Source organism: Dermacentor albipictus, chromosome 10 (genome assembly GCF_038994185.2).
Source record: "Dermacentor albipictus isolate Rhodes 1998 colony chromosome 10, USDA_Dalb.pri_finalv2, whole genome shotgun sequence".
NCBI classification, from domain to species: Eukaryota; Metazoa; Arthropoda; class Arachnida; order Ixodida; family Ixodidae; genus Dermacentor; species Dermacentor albipictus.
In genome coordinates, this window is record NC_091830.1 from 13,896,394 (window position 1) to 13,913,268 (window position 16,875).

Here is a 16,875-nt window from a genome sequence, read left to right on the forward strand (position 1 = left end):
TTAGGAAACAAATAAGCAGTTTGCCCGCCTACTGAGTTGTCCCGGTGCATCCCTCGTACGCATACCGTACTCGGGCTCCACGTAACTTATCGTGCCTCATACTTCTTGCGTTTCACGTCTAAACCGGCCGCCAGGAATAAATGCGTCGCACTTTTGCTGCTCCAATGTCTGGTTTTCTCGCCCGCAGCGGACCATTTCAAATATTCGAAAACTACCCGACAAATATTTGCATTCCCGAATAGTGACCGTTCGGTTCAAATACATAACCGAATTTGTTAATATTCGACTAGATCTTCGAAAGTATAATGAACATTCGCTCCCCTCCACAGTTCGCGGAATCTCCCACATAAAATTGGAGTTTTACGCTGTCCGCTAAACTTCTTACCGTAGCACCTTCATTTTTTCTCTCAGGGTTATTTAAGACGCACAAAAGCAATTCACAACACACTTATCACTGTTATTGACGTGCGGCCCCATTTATGGTGATATATGCCAATCAATATTGGTAAAGCACCTGCTCAGGGACCCCCTATACCATACGGGTATTTAAGAAACACGCATTTCTGTTGCCTGCATTCCCTGATGAAGACCGGGCCCCGCCCGAAACGTCGGAAAAACCAAATTCGTTTCATGCGTCTATCATCCATGCATGTGTGTGCGTGTCCGTGTGTTTGGTCAGTTTATATTGTTGGACGTTGTCACACACAGAAAATCTTCAGGGTGCAGGTGAAAATTATGAAGGAACAGATGTAATTAAATTGTACGAAAAATTAACAATTTAGCAAGCTCATCGATCTCATTTCCAGTAGTGTACAGCCACTCTGCGCTGAAATCACGTCAGCTGGGCAATACAAGTGTTAAAGTGAGAACTGTTGGCTTTACGTAAGATAAAGGTAAGACCGCGGTTCAGGTATCAACAGATTGCGCTAGACAGTTACTGCGAACAGCAGAATTTTTTTTCCTGCACTCCATTTTCCTCTGTTTATCCAGTTGTTCGAAATAAACAACAAATTACTACTACTGCTACTAACACATTCCTAGGCTGGACCCAAGAGGCTCCAAAGAGACGGTATTGCGAAAGCCGGGGACAATTTCTCGCAGCCACGTGAACGGTCGCACGACCTTCGGCGAATGAACAGACACGTGCCGCGGAGCAGCGTCTTTCCTTCTCTCAAGACCACGCGAAAAGCAGCGACAGCAGCACAAACCCCACAAACCACACCGGCCTCCTCCCCCACAACGACAGAGAGAGAGAAAGGGCAACGGTGCGGTGGCCGGCCACCACTCCCGTGTCGCGACGGACGCGGAAGTCAACGACCCCTGACACCGACCCTCCCTCTCCGCCGCTTCCCGCCGGTTTTCGTTTTGGTTCCCGCCGCGCCTCCTCCTCGCCCAAAACAAAGAGGGAAAGGAGGAAACGCGTTCCTCCTCTCCTTCGCACACGCGTAAGCGAAAGATGCGCAGCCTGCGAAACCACGAAAGAGAAGAGGACGATCGCCCGCGAGAGAGAAAGAGCAGACGACTGCGGCTCCCCTGCAAAGCAGACGACGACTCAACACCCCGGCGGCATTCTCTTCCTCTCTCTCAATGTATGCAATCCATCTAGTTTTCTTTTTCTTTCTGGTTCCCCCCCCCCCGGCATCCCCACTCTTTCGATGTCGTCACCTCTTTCTGCGGCGTTCGGCCGGCGACGACGCCGTGCAGCGGAGGCAGAGGGCTACCAACGAGGGAGTGAGAAATGAGAGAGGGAGAACAAAGCACCTCCCTTTCCCGTTTCTCGGTGCTGCCGCAGTAGCAGCGCTGTTGCAACAATGCCTTTCACCGACGCAAGCGCACGACACGACCGCACTGAGACGGAGAGAGAAAAAGTCTAGGTCAGCGCACTCGACGACTCACTTTTCCCGCCCCCACCCCAACTCACTCGCTAGGACGACCCGGGTCGGTCACGTGAGTTCGTCTATTTCCCGCCAAAGAACAACGTCAGAAACCTGTGCGCTACAGTTCTCGAGTTCTATATTAAGGACCTTTTTCGTTATATTAAAGGGCAAGCCCTCTAAACCCGTAGAAAACAAAATGATGGCAATCGTTAGAGCGCACTAGTCTTCTATAATACTGTTTACTGCGCATCGGTCCCTGTTTTGATACCAAGGAGGTCAGGGCGTCGTGACGTCACGATAAACTAGTTCGCTCTATTCCGGCGATCGCTACGGCTGCTACACACAAAGGCAGCCAGAAGGAATGCACGCAGCACTCTCACTAAGCCTTTCTTTTTGCGGAATGAGCAACGTCAGCACGTCAACCCTAATCGCTAAACGACGTCGGCAAATTTTCCCACGTGTCAAGACGTCACGATAACATCGATGACGCCATGGTCTGGCATATGGAGACCCAACTTTCGTAGCAGCAAACTTAAACATTTTAGAAGTGTTTCCCCAACTTTCATAGTTATCACTTTACGTGCCAGGAATGCCTAGTAGTTTCTACAACTCGCAAAATATGCGGCAGCGCTACTACAAGCGACACCCCCGCCTAAGCGTAACCGCTCCGGCAAGCCCGCTTGCGCGAAAGCCGCGCGAATGGATTCAACCCGGGCGTGGGCTACCAGAAGAGGTCGCTACATTGTAGCAAGAAGAAACGACCCTTATTTGCATTCCTTCCTCCGCGTTCTTTCGGCGTGCACCACTCTCGCAAACTGCGAAGGACGCTTCGAGGCAAGCGGCAGCTACTCTCCGAGCCAAGCTGTCAGCCAGGAACAGGAGCTGGTAGTACTTAAACAGAAGTCTTACTCTGCAGAGTAATTACCAAGTAAGAAGGTATGTTAGATTAAACCAAACTTTACGGAGTCATTCAAACTCCTTCATCAGGGGTGACCTCTAAACATCAGCTAGTTCTGTTGAAAAACGAGCTAAAAAGGTTTATTAGATCTAACCCAATCTTTCGGGAGTCATTTAGACTCCTTCATCAGGGGTGATTTCTAAGCACCAACTGAGAAGGTTTATTAAACTAACCCAACTTTTCGGAGTCATTCCGACTCCCCCATCAGGGGTGCTCTAAAACGTTTACGCCTTTTGGGGTGTGTATTTGCCACACAACAATAATCGTCATCTGTCTTGCCCGCATTTCCTTTCTTGAAAACGCCACGCTCGTTACTTTCCTGTCGAGAATGCTCTGTCATGCTGATAACGCGCATGCCGTTCTTGACTTAGAAGTGCGGGACTCCCAGCGTTAAAGAAAGGAAATGCGGGCAAGACAGGTGACGATTATTGTTGCCCCAAAGGGTGCAACTGTTTTTGGAGAGTGATTTCTGGAAGCTGCAGCACCGTTCTATAGGTACGGCCTGCGACTCTGGCGCCACATTGCCGAATTCGCCGTCTCGTCAGCTCTTGTTTGTCCGCGGGGCTCGCTACAGCCTCTCTGATGGGCTCAAAACGACAGCACGGCGGAACTTGGCAAGTGTCTAACGTAGCAACTCGATGTCATTGGGCAGCGCCGAAAAGAAAACACACACACGTTTGTCGTCGCGCGGATATGTACGGGTTGCTTGTTCTAAATTCCCTTGTAAAGTATCCTTAAATGCCAAAGTGGGTGCTTATAGCATTGGTCTAACATGTTTTACTGATAATTTCGAATCAGAACATTCGTACAGATCTCCAAACGTAAATGTGCTTTTGACACTGGTCACTGGCCTGCTTCGATAACAATTTCAAAATATAAGGATACCCTGTATAGACCCCGTGATTATGAAAAATGGAGCTGTCCAGACTCTGAAACGTTCCGTGGGTGCTGTTTCCTTGACGCTGCTTTCACCTGTATTATAATTTACAAGCGAAGGGTCTGTACTAGCCAACTAAATAGCAAGATCATCCACCCTGCTAAGCTCTGCACAAATCCCTTGTACAGATCGGGAACAAAGGATCTATACAGATACCGATACGTCAAGGTGGTCGTCCTGTTGGTAAGTGGCTCGTTATACTCATAATTTCGAAGCAATACATTTTCACCGATCCCATGTCCCGGATACATTTCTACAGATCACTCGTCTGTGAACGAGAGAAGTGCACAGATCCCCCCAAAACGGCAATATATGTTTTTCATACATTGGCCAACGACTTACTTTTTCTCAAGACTTTTTTTTTTTACCTAAGCAGTGTTCTACCTAACCCTTGAATACAGAAATCGAAATCGGAAAGCAGTCCCCGTAAATATGGAAACAAAGGCCGTGGCTTCCTGCTAAAGCGCCCGTCTCTGCTGCGCGAGGTCGCGAATTCGATACCCACCGCTATAAACGGGCGATTGCACTCTGCGGTGCTCGCTCATGCTTATCTTCAGAGGAGAACCACTCGAGCTCCAAGACAACTAACGAGTGCTACTATAATTAGCGCAGGCCTAACGACACTTATCGTTTACAAAGTCTGTGATGTAATATTGCAAGTTTCGCACACGGCGAACACAAATACAGGTCTGTCCTCGCTTTCAGATTATCACTGACGCACGCAGTGCAATTGATGGCGGTCTACAGCGCACCACCGTCACTTGCACTTCGCTCCTCGAAGTGGCAGGACATGTGTCGCGTGAGCTCCTGAACCGGCACAATGCCACGCTGTGAACGAGCTTTTATAAATCGCCGATCTGGGACCTGAAAAAAGGATGCGACCTAATGCTGACGCATTTATCTTCCCATTTACCGTTAGATCGCCACTTAATTCTCCTCAATTTCCCTCAGCATAGACTCCCCATTTATCACAACAACGTCCACCCGGTTCGCTTTCCTGCTTCCATCACCACCTGTCGCGTTTCCATAATCGCGCAGCAGCGTTTTTTTTTTCCTCGTGGAAAGCGGCAGAGCGTTTGTTCCCAGTCCTCCTCGCCACCAAGGAGAAGAAAGTGACGCGGGGTTAGACCTTGAACGCCTCAGAAAAGAAAAATACGCGATCGGACACGGCGGCAGCGAAGGGCCTGTGCCTCACGAGGCCGTACGGACACTCGCTCTCTCCCAGCGCTGCTTGGCTGTCCGTCACCTCTGTCGTGGAAACTCCTCCTAGAACTTGCCGGTTGCGTTCACGGTCACACAAACGTCACCGGCGCTTTTGCTGGCTTGGCGCTGTCACTCACCTTCGCTTTCATTCACGGTGGCTCCAGCTGGCGGCAGCAGCGGAACACCAGAAGGTGGATAGCGGAGGTTTACAGGCATGTAAGCCTGTTCGCGAGCGTGCTACACCGTTTGCAAAATGGCGAAGCACACGCTCGCTGAACGGAACTAATCGTGAACACCATTACGCCGCGGCCGAAAATGTAGTACATCCACCAGTGAAGTAGAACGCAACAATGTAGAAGCAACATTGCTTCAACATTTCAACAATGTTGAACGCAACATTGCTTTAACATTGTTGCGTTCTACTTCACTGGTGGATCTACATTGCAGCAATGTTGCACTAACGTTGGAGAAATGTTGCGTTCTCATCCACCAGTTAAGTAGAACGCAACATTGCTTCAACATTGTTGCGTTCTACTTCACTGGTGAATGAGAACGCAACATTGCTCCAGCATTAGTTCAACATTGTAGCAACATTGCTGCAATGTTGCAACAATGTTGGAGCAATGTTGCGTTCTACTTCACTGGTGGATGTACATTTTCGACCGCGGATTGTTCCAACATCGTTGCAACATTGCTGCAATGTTGCAATATTGCCTTTGTGTTTGGTTGAGCTCTGTGCCACCAGGTGGCTGTACCGTGCTGGCCACTCACTCTTGCGCTCTCGCTGACCCGCTAGATTGTGCCAGCGTAAGCGGAATACCGCACAGGCTAAAACTATTATGAGCGTCCAAAGTCCCACAACAGCACCACCAGACCATTTCTAAAGAAATTAGGTTGTCTATAAAAGTTAGGAGTGATTAGCTTATGGATTTTATAGACTTTGTACAGACTAATTATTGAACTAGCATATAGACAGTATATGAACTTATGACCTTAGATTCCTTATCAACTACTATCTATAAAGTGTCCATAGAAAATATCTATAGACACTATGGGGTTTTACATGCCAAAACCACTTTCTGATTATGAGGCACGCCGTAGTGGAGGACTCCGGAAATTAGGACCACCTGGGGTTTTTTAAAGTGCACCTAAATCTACGCATACGGGTGTTTTCGCATTTCACCCCCATCGAAATGCAGCCGCCGTGGCCGGGATTCGATCCCGCGACCTCGTGCTCAGCAGCCCAACACCATAGCCACTGAGCAACCACAGCGGGTCCTTTTTCTCTTAGCTCCCCCCTTCCCCTTCGCTGATTTCTCGTTTAAGTGTCGGTACGGCAGATATATATATATGTATAAATGCGAGGGTAAATGCCTCAGGGCATACAGGGGCATGGGATACGGGCGAATAAGGATGATTAAATGAATGAAAAAAAGATTTAGCGGATCTAATGAAGTCCAAGGGTGATGTGGTTCCTGCGTGCACGCATTGTAATCGCTAGCATTATGCGGCGCAGATGTATATCTAGACAGTTACAGCGAAAAAACAGCAGCGTTTCCTTTACGTTCGTTTCCTCCCGTTTCATTTGAAATAAACGACCAGTTACAAACTTTACCACTACTACTACGACATACTCTCCACCAGTAATCGGCCTTTTCCAGCCAAATGCGCAAAGATGCGGTTGTCGAAAGGACATTTTTTTTTACATCTTTGTAAAATCGATCGAAGTGTTTCTCCCGAGTGCCCTTCTCTTTAAAGGGACACTAAAGCGAAACAATAAATCAGTTTAGACTAATGAAGCATTGTTTGAGGACCCTGCAGGCAGTCATTTTTAAAAAAAAATAGTTTGGTTATTAGATGAGAAAATGAAGGCCCAAGTATTAGTATTCGAATTTCGCGCCGAAACTGCAACGTCGGTAAGTCAGCGTGACGTCAGGGATCCCAAAGTATGTTTTCGCATTTGGGCCGCGTTGGCTGAATAAAAGTTCCCGAAACTTGCCATGTTTAATATTTGGTTCCTTTAGAACACAATGCAGTCAATCTGTACCGCTATATATAATTAGCAGGCCCTAGAAGATGCCATCAAAATCCAAGACGTCACAGCCCCCAGGTGCGGGAACTTATATAGGCGTCGCCACCCGTATGTCGTTCTTGCGCGTTTTCTGCCTTACCAAACGTCTTATCGCTGTAAGAGTGGTGTTCTTGGTGTTGTAGAACGGTAATTTACTGATGCAGAAGAAATCACCTTTCACTTTAGTGTCCCTTTAAACGCGCCGAGCAGCAGCAGCAGCAGCAGGGAGCCGCTCCACCGCGCGCCAGGAGGAAGAGGAGGAGGAGGTCCCGGCGCTCGCGTGCATTTTCTGTCAAGGCCACGTGCTCGTCGTCGGCGCACTACCCGCGCCTGGAGCCGATCCGATAACTACCCGCGCCTTGCTTTTTTTTTTTTTTTTATCCAGTCGCCGTCGTCACCGTCGACGCCGCGCAACCAAAGAAACCAACCGACCGACAGAACCCGACGGACCTTGCTCGTCGGGGCGCGCGAGGCCAATTTCGCTTTCACCCTCATCCTCCTCGCCCCGTTCGCGAGAGGCTCCGTTTCGAACGGGAAAAAGCGGAAAACGCGAGAGGCCTCCGAGCGGGGTGACCGCGCACGCCCGAGGTGTAAGAGGACCGATTTGGGGGGGGGGGGGGGGGGGTGCACGTTTAGGGCACATTCACACCGGCGACTTGAGGAGGTCGCGCGACCAAGTTGGTCGCTTTGCGACCAGTCGCAAATGGTCGCAAACGGTCGCCTTTCTCGAAAAGCGACCATTTTGGGCGAGTCGCTCTCTGCGCGATTTTTCAGTCGCGCGACCGTGGTCGCAAAGCTGATAAACCAAACAGCGGCGCACCGGAAGTGATCTTTCGTGTGTCTACATCCGGCCTTCTCCGGCATCGCATTCTAATTCCGCGTAAATTCCGAGAGTTCTCGCTGAGAACGATAATCTCCGGGATTGCGACTTGCGGGGCGCGCTCAGCCGGGCTTGCCGGTGTGAACATCAGTCGCCTTCGGTCGCTTTTTGATTGCGAGTCGCAAATGGTCGCGCGACCTCCTCAAGTCGCCGGTGTGAATGTGCCCTCAAGGTCCCTGAATTAGCGCATGTGGGTTTTGAGTACCGCAGGCGGCGGCCGTATTATTCTGGGCATAAAAGGGTCGCAATAAGTTTTGGTCTAGTTAACACACTACGCTAGTAATACAGGGTGTCCCAGCTAACGTTAGCCAAACTGTTCAACGAAGACCTACGGTGTTTAGTCGTCGGGCAAGTGACGACCAAACATCGCAGCTTTTATAATTGTATCTTGCACCACGTTTTCTAAATCTTTGACTTTTTTTTTTTCGTTCGACTGCTCGGCTAAGCTAGGACACCCCTATATAGTCTGGTTAAGTATCGTATCTAACGTGCACTGGTTCGTGAAACATGCCTGAAGCCTGCTGTGTCATAAGTGCCTCCGAGATACTTGCAAGAACTCTACTCGCGATATCAAGTTACATAATTAACGCTTGCATTGGTGGGTGTCATTTTATCTCAAATAATTTTTTTTTTGCTTGCGATCGGGGACAGGTTCGTGAAACCCCTTGTCTGAAGCCTACAATGTAATAGGTGCCCCCGAGATACTTGCGAGAATTTCACTCGCGACATCGAGTTATAACAAGTCACGCTTACATTGGCACGTGTCGTTTTGTACGAAATTCTTGTGAGCCATATTTATAATGAGCGAAGTGACCTCGTAAGCTCAAGGCAGGTGGACGGACGAAGCGTGGCCTCAGAGATCGAACCGGCTGCGATCTTGATATTGACAATATGAAAAGCTCTAATTTTAGCATATTAGGACCAGATTGAGTCTAAAACACCCTAACTTTTGCCTATATGGCATATTAAGTCTACTGACAGTCTCAAATCCTTCAATTTTAGTGCATAAGAGTGTATTGAGTCTAAAATGATCTAATTTTAGCAAGTAAGCATAGCATATATAGCCAGTCTAAAACGCTATATTATATATAATAAAATGCGTCAAATTATTCATTCTTACACCTTGCTGTAATATGTATTTTTGTAAAGCACTCTGATTTTAGCATATTATATCACCGTCATCATCAGCCTGTTTTATGTCCACTGCAGGACGAAGGCGATCCTGCGATCTCCAATTAACCCTGTTAATAAAATGCGTCAAATTATTCATTCTTACACCTTGCTGTAATATGTACTTTTGTAAAGCACTCCGATTTTAGCATATTATATATGGACAGCCAATAACGCTCTAATTGAGCTAACATTAGTAAACTGTCATTTTTTTAAATGCTATAACCGTGCATATAAGATACATGGACCGATCAAAAGCTCTAACTTCGGCATATAAGTATTTGACAACCTAAATCACTGCAATTTCATCACATGACTATATTGACTCTAAAATGATCAGCTCTAGGCACATAAGTGCGCAGTGATGGTTTAACATGCTCTAATTCTCACCTATAAAGGCAGCGACATTAAGACACTAATTTGAGCAAATATGAGTATAGTTAAATTCTATAGCGCTCTAATGTTAGCATAGCACCGACGTACTAGTCAGACGCATAACGTGACAGCGAAAATCACTATGCCAAATACCGTGGACGCGCGGAGCACCTTGTGGCATTGTGTTCAAACGTGCTCAAACAAGAGATGTTGCAGGCTGTGCCTAAGATTTAGACGCCCTGAGAAGACAGGTTTCCTTGTCGAAACGTTGGCCACTTCGTCTTCCCTTTCCTGTGTGTACCACCTCCGCCTTGCTTTACGAGTATTCAAACACGCGTAACCTCGTCTGACAGTATTCCGCTTACCCGCTGGAGAAAGCGCGCCGGGGGCGACATCATCGCTGCTAAAGTTATTTTCGAGCAATATCTCTCTATCTCTCTTTTTTTGACCAACGCAGTGATCTGGTGCGTTGTGCTCCATCTCATCGCCGTGGCATATCACTAAGCGTTGCAGTTCTCGGATACGTCTTCCGACAAGCATCGGCGTCAAGCAGTATACGCATTGGGCATGCTGAAATTCTGCACGATACTCTGTACACACACGAGAACAAAGTTCGCAGTACAAGCCAAACTTATGACACGCTCGAAGAGCCCCCGAGAATGCAGTTACGCGGAACAGAGCAGACGTCAGCTCGCGTCGTCGACAGCAGACGGCTGCGGGGGAAGCCATCTGCCACCGCGGCAAGCCGTTGGCGGAAGCATCTGCCGTCGCCGTTGTAAATCGCGCCTTTTGCAAGCCAGCAAGCAAGAGCCGAGAAAGGAGGTGCAACGCGTTTTCGTGCAGTTATTTCGTCCACGTCGACATGGCGATGCGGGAAAGCGCGTGTAGTCGTGCCCCCCCCCCCCACTTTTTTTTTAATGCGAGCCTTTGCACACACACGCTATTATTGTTGTTCTCGTTTTCGTCATCTGCGTGCCGTCGTTCTTCTTCGGTCGGGAGCAGACGACGCGGTGCAACCCACCGATTAAAGCGCCGTCTGCCTGACGCAAGCCGAGTTTCAACACAGTAACGGATGTCTTCGTCCTATGATAAGAATAAGTAGGACGATGATGACGAATTCGCTCGGCGTATATATAAGTGCACCGATCGATATAGTTCAAGAATCAGTTCCGAAGAAAGACGAATGTCTTGCTTCAAAAGCGCGTGTTCGGAACCACATAATTTACTAATTGTTATAATTTGCCAGCAGGAAACCTACGGGAGCTGCCAGTATGGTCCATCAGCGAACGTGAAAATGACGAGTAGCATACATGGTTTTGCCTAAACTTCGCGCTCCTGGCTTCGATCGGCTTTGTGACTTTGAAAAAAATTAATGTTCAGCAAAACATTGCGTTATAAGCAACAATTGGCAAATAACATGCGTGTCCGCAGTAATAGGCCCTTATAAAAATACGATTAATAGGAAATTCAGATCAATAAAGTGACGTAATTAACGCAACAAGAATGTCTTAAGCCACACGCACGGAATGTTACACAAATACATGTATCAAATGCTTAAGCATTTTTTAAGCATTTCTCGTAAGCCTACCCTACGAGGAAACCTGCCTGTAACGTAAGACGAATCGTTAAATTAATGTATAAAACAAAATAAATTCGAAAGGAAAAACATTGGCGGTGGTGAGTTTCGAACTTACAACTCCACGCTTGCAGAAGGTGAATATGTCTGAACTATATCAATGTGTTGTACCGGCCGTACAAAACAAATATCAAAGGAGAACAGTTTCTATGAAGGCTTTGTTGAAATATTTGGTGATGGTGAAATAAAAGCCATCTCTAGGACCACATGTAGAGCCTACAGGGTGCATTGTAAACATCAGGAAAATTCGGACTTACGCGAAACTTTAATGCCAAGCACGCCACATACCCGATGCGTTTCGGTGGTAGCGGGCTGCGCCTTCTGTTAGGGGCGTTCCTTCACCGACCGATACGCCACCGATATCTGAGGGCTCATGCGCTTGAAGTCGCGCAACACACACATAAGCAGTCAATGGTTTGATAAGGAGTGATGGGGGGGGGGGGGTTATACGGGTCTCATTACCGTTGATAATAGTTCGACGCAGATGGATAAAGTGCTAAAGAGCGATAATGGCTTATAATGGTCAGGGCAAGTCTGGTAAGGTTTGTGAAAACCGATAAGAGTTTATAAGGGTTGGTTCACGTCCGACAGGCTTGATAAGGATCGGATAAAGTTTCATAACACTGATACTGACATCAGGCTGCGAGGAGATGAGCAAGTGACACAATTCTTACGCATAGTTGGACAACTCCCAAAGGAGTCCCTGCGTGAATTTTGCAACCTATCATTACCACAGTACCGAAAGATCGCAGTGCCACAGTTCCCTGTAGTAAATCTTGAAAGGAAAATCTATTGCAAAAAAAAAAACCAAGAAGGCGGTCTTGTCGTCTGCTTCATTCATGCGCGTTGCAGAAGTTCCAAAGATCCTCTAAAATGAGACTCAAGGTGACGCGTCCAAAAAATGCGGCATCGCACTTCTTTTTTTTGCTTTCAAGGCGAGCTCTTGCCTAGAGGGCAAGGACGGCCCCAATACCCCCACTTCCAAACATCGCGAGGCCAGCGGTTAAAAGAAAAAATAGGATGCGCCATACAGAAACGACAAAGAAGCAGCAGACGCGAGAGAAAGGTCACCAACTGCCGCGACGAAAACACGCAACAGGTCACCGCCTTCGCCCTCTAAGCATCTTCCTCCTCTCCCAAACGAAGCGCGACAGAACAAAACGAGAGAGCGAACGAAAAAAGAAAAACGCCCGCGGAGGCAGACGCGTAACGGGACCGCGAAGGAAGCAGCACAGTTTGAAAGAAAGCGGCGCACCGAAGCCCCGCGAGCTGAATGAAGGAGACAGAGCGAAGGCAGAGAGAGAGAGAGAGAGAAGCAAGCACAGCAGACGACGCGAGAGCGAACGACGATATCGAGGGGAAAAGAGAAGAAAGTGCGAAAGTACGAGTGAAAGAGGTACAACTGCCAAGCCACGCGGAAGTGGGTTGAGAAAGGGAGAGAGCGCGCGAGTACGAGTGAAAAAGGCACAACGGCCAAGTCACGCGGAAGGAAGGAAGTGGGGGGTGAGAGACGAAAGAGGAGAGAGTTGGAACGGATATCGGGTGAGGAGGACGCCAGAAGGAAGGGAAGAGTGGATGCCACGTCAAATAGAGGGGAGGGCCGCGTCCCCCCCTACGCTAACCGACGACCCTGTGAAGCGACTGCCCGGTGGGTCGGTCGGTTGGTCGCCGGCCGGCCGGCCGGCGTGTCAGCGTGCGTTTGTTGCCGCGGTGACGCTGGTGAACGAACTTGTAGGGAAAGGAGCGTGGAGGAGAGGGAACGGGTTAGCGGAAGGCGGGGAAAGAATGCAACCGAGGCGAGGGCGCCGGAAAAGGCACGCGAAGAACCGTTACGCGGGCACGCTGCTTTTCCACGTTACGCGCTACCGGCAGGTCTGGCGTAGCTTCCGTTTCCGAGAGCCCGAACAAAACGATGCGTCCAGTCGACAAACCTCACCTGACGTTAGCTGCTTCGAATCCACCGAGCACAATTGAAGAATGACAAACGTTAAGACGAGAAAGACCTGCAAGTTGTCCACAGCTTGCTGTTTTGAAGAATGGCCTAATTGCTGATCGAGATGTACGAATCAGTGTGACTTACAGAATTCTACGAGAACGGCAACAAGAGAGCACGCTATTATAGAATGAATAGAACCTCTGTTAACGTTTGCCCGTGTTTACCATTAGCCAGGAAGTAGTTAGTGCCTCGTCAATGCAGTGAATGCCACCAGAAGACCTAGTCTTTCCCATGTGTCATTAGGAGGCATTATGCCATCTTCATTGCAACAACTTTCCATCGTGAAGAAAGGTACTGATGTAGGCACTCCTGTAACGTCATGACTGCGAGCATTTTGAAGTGGTTGACTCATAGAGGATCCTATCTTAATACTGCAGCAAATGCCAAAAAGAAGGGCAAAAATTATTTATGTTCTCACCTATTACACGCAGTTAAGAGGGCAACAAATATGGACCGAGACCGTGAGACTGGTAAACCATAAAGACCAAGCACAGTTAAATACAGCAGCTTAAAAGCTCTTCATGCTGTGCGCAAGACAATGCAATCTAGAAATTGTATTTCTGAAGTCTAGTATGCATAAAAGGCGGCATGGTAAATGGGGCTAAAGTAGCAACATGCTTTACACCCTCCCAAACCAATCTTCACAATCTTCATTAAGGCACACTTTCATTTATCACATGTGTCTTTCGAGTACAGACTATCTATGGCTGTTTCTCAGCTGCTTTTCAAAAAGCAAGCACCCAACTACTACTAAGGCACAGCAAGAACAGCTATCACTGCAAAATAAGCCACCGAGATGTTAAACTTGAATACCAGAACATGAAACTTCTTGACGTTAAAGTGCTGATACTGAAGCCAACTCATCGACAAAGTGCAAACACTGAAGCCAGATATCCAGCAATGCTTCTCAACACCACACTAAAGAATCAGAACAGCCCCTGTCTACTATTGTCACACCACACCCTTCTGAATACAAAAAAAAAAAATGCCCAACACTTTGTCAAATGAACGGCAACAGCGGAAAGCTATGTGGGAACGGAGACAAATCAGCTGCCACAGCTGGCACTATCACTTTACCCCCTGCACTAGAGATAAGATGAAGTCCAGCAGACTTCACAGATGCAGAAACAAGGGGCAAGCATTCACTACAGTCAGGCCACTGGTGACATCTGCGTGAGAGTGTGAGCACCCAGAAACACCTGCTGCTGTAATTCAGGTGGGTGAGACCCATACACCTCACTGTAACGTAGGCACTACTTAGACGGAAGGCAGGGCTGTCGGCAAAGTGATATGACAAACTGCTTTTGTGCTCTGAAGCACTTCTAGCACAAGGAGGCTCTCAAAACGTTTTGCCTTTCCCCTTCCTGAGGCACTGCATTGCGCTGAGCTGAGCAGCTGGCCATACAGAAAAGAAAAAGTAGACAAAATGCTGCATACAGCAATTCACCGACTTTACAGGGCTGTATATGGCAAGAGATATGGGACGGTTTCCACACACGCCCAAACATCCAAGACATGTTCATTATGTGCACTGGTTGCTGAAAGTGATGAACAGCCATAAAAACCACCTGCACAAGTCCATCAAGTGTTGCATAAAAAAAGTTTAAAAGAAAAAAAAAAACAAGGCTTCACTGAATGCAACACCTGCAGGTTGTACATAGCCCTGATGCGCCTAGCTCAGCAAGCTTGCTTTTCTTTCTTTTTTCTTAGCAAGCGAGTTAGTTCCATACGTTTCCCTGAAACGCCTTCCCACATTGAAATATAAGTTGCCCGGCAAGTGTGACATGTCTAATGTGTTCCCGTCATGATCGGAATGACATTTCTGCTGGACTCAATCATTTTATTTTGTTGATTCTTTCGTGCTGACACGGAGTAACTACCATCAATTTCCCAACACCTGCAAGAAACGTTTTCTGGCTACAAAGGCAGACAAAGCTGCAGAGCATGGAAAATATGCAGACATACTGTCGTGCCGTTAGCACAGACGAGTTTGGTGACACAACGGTGTTCTCCTGCGTGTTTACTGTCAAGCCTATTCCCTTTTGTCACCGTGGGCATGAGTAGCATTGGCTAACGAGACTCCCACAGCTAGGTCAGGCACACATAATGCAAATACCCAAAAAAGTAAATGGGGCGGAAGGGGGGGGGGGGGGGCAGTCACCACAATAACTCAACAAGTACAGCATTGCATGCATTATGCGCAATGGCTTAGCTTCCATTGAAGGCAAATTGTCTTTTTACGTTGAAGCTGTATATGGCTAGTTTCCAGCGAATCAATGTCCGTAAACCGAAAACCGTGGCCAATGCCGAAGACAGCGCAATACCAGGCTGGACCGCGGCAAAGGTGAAGCAGGTTTCAAACACTCCGCGAAATTGCAAAAATTAGTTAACTCCCTTGGGTGCAAAAATAATCCATATCAGATATTAAGCCGACAAGCACAGATACTACCCTTTGATCAGCGCCGGCCATGTTTACGTTCACACCGCCCGCTCTTTGTCGGCATTTGAAGCGTTTGCATATCTCCTTTCCTTTCCTTCCACTCTCCCGTGGTGGCAGTCCCGTCGAAATGTCACGCGTGTCTAGTTTCATCGGGCTCCTTGGGGTGGCGGTCCCGTTGTTCACCCGAATGTATATAAAGATCACGGTAAATGAGTCCATACTTATGCACGAAATGTGTCACGTCTGTGTTATATGCTAAACAGCTTCGCTGGTCATCCACCTTCACAGAGTGGAATGGATAATTTTTTTCCCCACTTTCAAATCATGTTTCCTTACTAACACGATAGCATCAAGGGCCCTGTGTCGCAGAAAATGTGGCACTGGCGTCCCACATCGATGGTCGTGCGAGCGAAACATCATTCTGAACCACGCATACCCAACCACGCAGGTCCTCCATGTAGCCCAAAGACATTGCTGAACTAAGTGAATTTCTCAAAGCAAAATGCATCAGAAAAATCATGAAGCACGACTTGCACACAACCTACAGACATGATAGCGTTTGAGTGTAATTTGAATATACAAGAAAACATAATTCTGTTGGGCGAAAACTCGCCGTCGTGCATAGCGTTTCCCGGTAAACATTACAGTTACATAAGCTGCAGTTGCCGGGAAGGTTGAGAAACAGTCGGGGATCTTAGAATGCTATCACACGTTCCACTCTTAAAGGCGAAGTTTAAGCATGCTCTAAATTTTCTTTATACACCTCTAATTTTAAAAGACTAAGTTCATTACACCCTGTATTACTTTCATAGAATCAATAACAAAAAATCAAGCCATTCAATACCTCTCACTCAAATAGCTTAAGTGTTGCACACTCTTTGCCTTGTCTGTTTGGACAGCCATTTGTTCCTCAAGCTTGTAACAAGTCTCTGAGGCCAGCTGAGATGCAGGCCAGCACACAAGAAACAGGGGCTATAAGCAGCAGATGCCATTTTGCTTCAAGAAAACACATGCAGCAAACCTGCACATGCCAGAAACTTGGAAGATTCAAACAAAACAATTACCATCACTGTAAAACACACAAACTGAACTACTAATGTCGAGCTTATTTTCAAATTGTGCACAGCAATGAATAAAAGAAGCCTTTTATCCCCCACTTCTCTTATTACAGAATGCGAACAAAGTTGTAGGACTATTTCCAGCGCTAGTGCTACATGGGCACTTTGTTTCCGTAGCGCTTTCATAGTCTGCAAGCATAAAAAAAAACCTCCCATATGAGCTGGATCACAGAAGCTTCTGCTGATGTGTCTGAATAAATAGATATCTGCATCC

General features: G+C 47.6%; 1 protein-coding gene and 1 non-coding gene across 2 annotated transcripts in view; both read right to left on the minus strand.

Annotated features, from left to right (window-relative positions):
* Bap170 (Brahma associated protein 170kD) overlaps positions 1-16,875 on the minus strand; it is a 101,060-nt gene that overhangs the window by 73,730 nt on the left and 10,455 nt on the right. The window lies entirely within an intron of this gene.
* On the minus strand, positions 15,395-15,582 carry LOC135915853 (U2 spliceosomal RNA). Its single transcript, XR_010568767.1, has one exon. It is a non-coding gene; the product is annotated as a U2 spliceosomal RNA (small nuclear RNA).